This window comes from Brassica rapa, unplaced genomic scaffold (genome assembly GCF_000309985.2).
Source record: "Brassica rapa cultivar Chiifu-401-42 unplaced genomic scaffold, CAAS_Brap_v3.01 Scaffold1013, whole genome shotgun sequence".
Lineage (NCBI taxonomy): Eukaryota > Viridiplantae > Streptophyta > Magnoliopsida > Brassicales > Brassicaceae > Brassica > Brassica rapa.
In genome coordinates, this window is record NW_022610947.1 from 58,718 (window position 1) to 65,000 (window position 6,283).

Here is a 6,283-nt window from a genome sequence, read left to right on the forward strand (position 1 = left end):
TGTAAAAATAAAAAAGTTATTAAACAATGGGATGTTTGGACTCATCTATATTTGAGTGGGTTTACACGAAGTTACAAAATTTGGTATCATCATGGAGAAACTGATTATGAACATGGTAGTACTAGCGAACCTCAGCCAGCGGTTAGATTAGAAGATCCAATTAGAACGGATGTAGATTACGGTGTAGGTACTGAGCAGATGGTAAATGATCATTTTAGAGGGGAAGATTTACCCAATGCCGAAGCTAGGAGATTTTATGATATGTTGGATGCTGGAAAGCAACCATTGTACGAAGGTTGCAGAGATGGTCATTCAGCTTTATCATCTGCTACAAGATTGATGGGCATTAAGACGGATTATAATTTGGCTGAAGACTGTGTGGATGCGATTGCTGATTATGTAAAAGGTATTCTACCCGAAGATAATGTAGCTCCTGGCTCATACTACGAGGTTCAGAAACTCGTAGCTGGTCTTGGTTTATCGTATCAGGTAATAGATGTATGCAGAGACAACTGCATGATTTATTGGAGGGCGGATGAACAGCGGGTTTCATGCAAATTTTGTGGGAAGCCTCGTTATAAAGATACGAGTGGAAGAGTTCCAGTACCATATAAAAGGATGTGGTATTTGCCTTTGACGGAAAGGTTGCAGAGGCTGTATCTGTCTGAACGCACAGCGCAACCAATGAGATGGCATGCGGAGCACTCAACAGATGGTGAGATCAGACATCCTTCAGATGCAAAAGCGTGGAAGCATTTCCAATCAAAGTATCCCGACTTTGCGTATGAGAGAAGAAATGTCTACCTTGGATTATGTACTGATGGTTTCAGCCCGTTTGGCAAGAGTGGAAGACAGTATTCTCTATGGCCAGTCATTCTTACACCATACAACCTACCCCCAAACTTGTGCTTGCGACGAGAGTTTTTGTTTCTCTCGATTCTCGTTCCCGGACCAGAGCATCCTAAGAGATCACTTGATGTGTTTCTTCAGCCACTAATATATGAGTTGCAACAACTATGGGCTCAAGGTGCTGAAACATACGATGTTTCGTATAAAGAAAACTTTCAAATGCGGGCAGTACTAATGTGGACAATAAGTGATTTTCCAGCATATGGTATGTTATCTGGATGGACAACGCATGGAAGGCTATCATGTCCATATTGTCAAGATAACACTGATGCTTTCCAACTAAAACACGGAAGGAAAACGTGTTGGTTTGACTGTCACAGGAGATTTCTACCACCAGATCATCCATATCGTAGAAGTAGGAATTTGTTTACGAAGAACAAGAGGGTTTTTGACAGTCCACCTCCGGAAATTCGTGGGAAAGATTTGAAGACACAACTTAGAGATTTTGGTGCAGAAAGGACGCCAGACGTCGGTGGACATGAGCATTTTCCGGTAGATGGTGTTGGAAACCTACATAACTGGCACAAAAAAAAAGTATTTTTTGGGATCTGCCATACTGGGAGGATCATCTACTAAGGCATAATTTAGATGTCATGCATATTGAGAAGAACTTTTTTGACAATCTCATGAACACGATCCTTAATGTTCAAGGTAAAACAAAGGATAATTTGAAGTCAAGACTGGATTTAGTCGATATATGTGCTCGTTCAGAACTTCATGTTGATGAGAGTGGTAGGGCTCCTTTTCCCATATACCGACTTGATGCAGCGGGAAAGGATGCGTTCTTTGATTGGATTTCAAACGATGTGGAATTTCCAGACGGTTACGCATCTAATTTGCGTAACTGTATCGACAGAAAGGAAGGAAAGTTTACTGGCTTGAAAAGCCACGATTGCCATGTAATGATGCAGCGCCTCCTTCCGTTTGCCTTCAAGGAACTATTACCACGAAATGTTCATGAAGCAATTGCAGGGATAAGTGGTTTCTTCCGCGATTTATGCACGAGATCAGTGACTCTTGAAGGTATTGAAAATTTGAAGACTAACATAGCCGTGATTCAGTGCAACCTTGAGAAGATATTTCCTCCCTCATTTTTTGATGTTATGGAGCATCTTGTTATTCACCTGGTAAGAGAATTGGAACTTGGTGGTCTGTGCAGTATAGATGGATGTATCTGTATGAGCGGTATATGTTCCATTTGAAGAAGATGGTGAAAAATTTAAGTAGGGTGGAAGGTTCTATAGTCGCACAGATGATCAATGAAGAAACTTCAAACTTTGCCGAGTACTACTTTCCAGCAGAAGTTCAGACCAAAAACAGAAGACCTGCTCGGCATGATGATAGAGGCGAACGGGCAACATATCATTGGAAGGTTCCAGACATTTTCACAGACGTTGGACGACTTAGCGGAAAACCAAAGGACCGTCGACTTACTGATCAGGAGCGCAGTCATTTGCAAACATATTTACTCACCAACTGCGAAGATGTTCTTCAATATGAAAGGATTTTCATGGCAGAAAAGCGGTTCGAATATAGATACGCCACAGAGGACGAACTAGAAGAAATGAAGCAGAGAGAATTTGGTGGATGGATGTTTACTTATGTGAGTGATGGTTTGGCCAGAGGTGAAACATTTGACGATTGGATACGCGAGATGGTCGTTGGACCAAACTTTGTTGTGAAGTCATATCCGAGATTTTGTACTCGAGGATATGCATTCACAACTCAGAAGAGGAGACGTTCGAGTACGACTTACGATGCTGGTGTTTGTTCTGCATCAGGAGATGATGTATACTACGGACACATAAATGAGATTTTGGAAATCAAGTATTTGGGCATGGTTGGATTGCGCTGTACTGTTTTCTATTGTGATTGGCACGACAACACTCCAGATCGAGGTGTGAGAACAGATGCATTTGGTGTTACATCAGTAAATTCAAGACGGAAGCTGCAATATTATGATCCTTTCATTCTTGCTTCTCAGGCCGATCAGGTTTGTTATATCAAGTACCCCCGGGTAAGGAACAGAGATGATCCATGGGTTACTGTTACAAGACTGAACCCGAGAGGCCGAGTTCAGGGAAGTTCTGAGCTGGAAGACCCACTACAACCAAGCACATCCGGCAACTTAAGTGCAGCAGAAGATTTAGGTGGAGTTGGCCTTGTAGTCGATTTAACCGACTTCGGAGAGGAAGCCGCCGTTCACGTAGAGGATGAACCAGTGATTGGAGAGTTTCACCAAGATCCAGATTCAGATTCATCTGGTGATGACGACTCGGAAACAGACTAGCGTCGACCTTTTTTTTTTTTTTTTAAATATAAATATCGAGGAAAATCCGAGGGCAGAAAGGTTTTCCTCGGAATTTCCTCGGAATAGATCTTGTCGATTTAGGGATTTGATTATACATTCCTTTTCCTCGGAATTTCCTCGGAATTTTCCGAGGAAATTCCGACGAAGATAGAGTTTTCCTCGGAATTCCCTCGGAAAACTCCGAGGAAATTCCGAGGAACTTGGGGTTTTAAACCGAAAACAACGTTTTACGGATTGAATAACACGTATATAACCTTCATTAAGTGTCTTAACCAGATTATGAAGTCAAACTTTGGTATTTTACCCAATAACAAACACTTTTACGATTGCATGAACGAAAACCACACAACATAAGAGAAACACTTATACACTTTAACAAACGGTAATGGGAATACTTACAATTATTTTTGAAATTTTGTTATTTCATGGTTTATGATCATCTATACAAAGAATCCTCAATGGTATGCATTATAATTGTATAAGAAATGAAATACGGCGAAAATAATCGATGTTTTGAAACCCCAAACCCTGGTTCCTCAGAATTTCCTCGGTAATTACCGAGGGTATTCCGAGGAAACCTGGTTCCTCGGAATATTTTCATTTAACCGGGTAAACCAAGCCGCCAAATATTTCGCGAAAATTGAATTAATGATTTCCGAGGAAATTCCGACGGATATAGTAAATATTTCCGAGGAAATTCCGACGGATAATTTCCGTCGGACCCCTCATTTTATTAGGTCGAGCCCGACCTTCTTCCCCATTTCTCTCCGCCGCACTCTCTCTTTCCCCTGCGATTTCGTCGACTCCTCTCTTCTCCCTTGCGATTTCCGGCGCTTTCTCTCTTCTCTCTCGCGATTTCCACCCTAATCCTCATGTATGAACCCTATCCCACTCTTTTAGGTTAGATTTGTATGGTTTTTAAGTAGATTTGATGATTTTGGAATGAGATTTATAGATTTTGTTAGGGTGAATGGTAGATTTGTGTAAAATCGAGTTTGATTATGTATTTCACTTGATTTGAATTTTTTTTTTAGTTTTTATTAATTTTGTGGTTATAAAAATCGAATTTGTAATTATATATATATATATATTGAAAACGTTTTTTGTATATAAAATCTATTTTTTGCATTTTAAATTCATTTATATATTTATTAAACATTTTTAAAATCTATAAAACTTTTTTTAAGATTAAAAATCATATATATAATATTTAAAATCATTTTTTGTGGTTATAAAACGTTTTATGTATTTTATATATAAAATATAAATTTCTATATTTATTAAACATTTTTAATATTATGAAAAATATTTTTTGTAATTATTTAACATTTTAAATATTTTTAATACTATTTTTCGTAATTATTAACTGTTTTTGGGATTTATTTAAAATATTTTTTAAATTTTTAAACTATTTTTTATTTATTAAAACTTTTTTATTAATTATTAAACTATTTATATTATTGTGATTAAAAACTATTTTTTTTAACTATTTTTTATTTAAACTGTTTTTTTAATTAAAATTATTAGAACTAATTTTTAAATATGTTTTTTTTTAATTTACAGGTCTAATGATGATCAGATCCGGCCTCGCCAGCGTCGTAGCCGGGGTGGTATGGGGAGCCAGTCTCGGGGTTCGTCCAGCCATGTTCAGGATTCCGTTTCGCCCCACAGCTCCTACCATACATCTCCCTCTCCATTACTCGCTCCTGCTGCTCCCGCTCCCGCTGCTACACCCGCTCCTGCTCCTCCGGGTCCTCCGGGAGTGATGAGTGTTGCGGAGTTGGTTCGACAGCCCGGTCGAGACCATCTTCCCTATCTCACTGAGTATCCACATGGACATGGTCAAACATGGTAATTTAACTTTTATTTTTTTAACTATTTTTTATTTAAACTGTTTTTTTATTAATAATTTGTTTTTTTTATTAGGTTCAACCGATCCGGGAACGGGATCAGCGCATGGATCAACCGTATGATGTACTCGGCCCTCGACAAGGGACATCCGACTTTCACTCACTTCCCTCTCGAGAAGCAGCATCTGTGGTTTCGTCAGTTTGCGGTAAGTATTCAAATTTTTAACTTATATTTTTTATTTATTAAAACTATTTTTTGTAATTATTAAACTATTTTCTATATTTATTAGACATTTTAAATATTATTAAAACTATTTTTTGTAATTATTAAACTATTTTCTATATTTATTAGACATTTTAAATATTATTAAAACTATTTTTTTAATTATTAAACTATTTTTTTAATTATTAAACTATTTTTTATTTATTAAAACTTATTTTGTAATTATTAAACTATTTTCTATATTTATTAGACATTTTAAATATTATTAAAACTATTTTTTTAATTATTAAACTATTTTTTAATTATTAAACTATTTTTTATTTATTAAAACTTATTTTTGTAATTATTAAACTATTTTCTATATTTATTAAACTATTTTTTATTTATTAAAATTTTTTTTTGTAATTATTAAACTATTTATATTTTTGTGCTTAAAAACTATTTTTAAACTATTTCAGCAAGAATTCAACTGGAATTCCGATGATACGCTCTCTATCTATCACCATTTTGTCCATAAAGTTATGGACAACTATGGGAAGCAGATGTACGAGTGGAAGAAGAAGTGGGAAGTAAACAAGGTAGTTTTTAATTTATTAACAATTTTTAATTTATTAAACTATTTTTTAAATTATTAAACTTTTTTTTTTTAAATTAAAAGGTCCCAAAGTCGATGAACGACACGGTCTGGAAGGAGTTGTGTGCGCATTGGGATAAAGAAGAGACGAAAGAAACTTCTTCCACCAACTCCAACAACCGCAGGAGCGACCGTAAAGGAAAGGGCATCTACAAGCATAACTTGGGTGCTCAATCTATTGCCAATCTGGCGGATCGCATGGTAAGTTCAACCGCTTTTTCTTCAATTATTTAAGTTTCAGAATTTTATTTTTTGTGTATTTTTTCAAATTTCTAATGTTTGTTTAATTTATTTTTTTTCAAGGCGGAAGAAAATGAGGGCGACCCGGTTGATGATCTCGCCCTTATGAAAAGGGC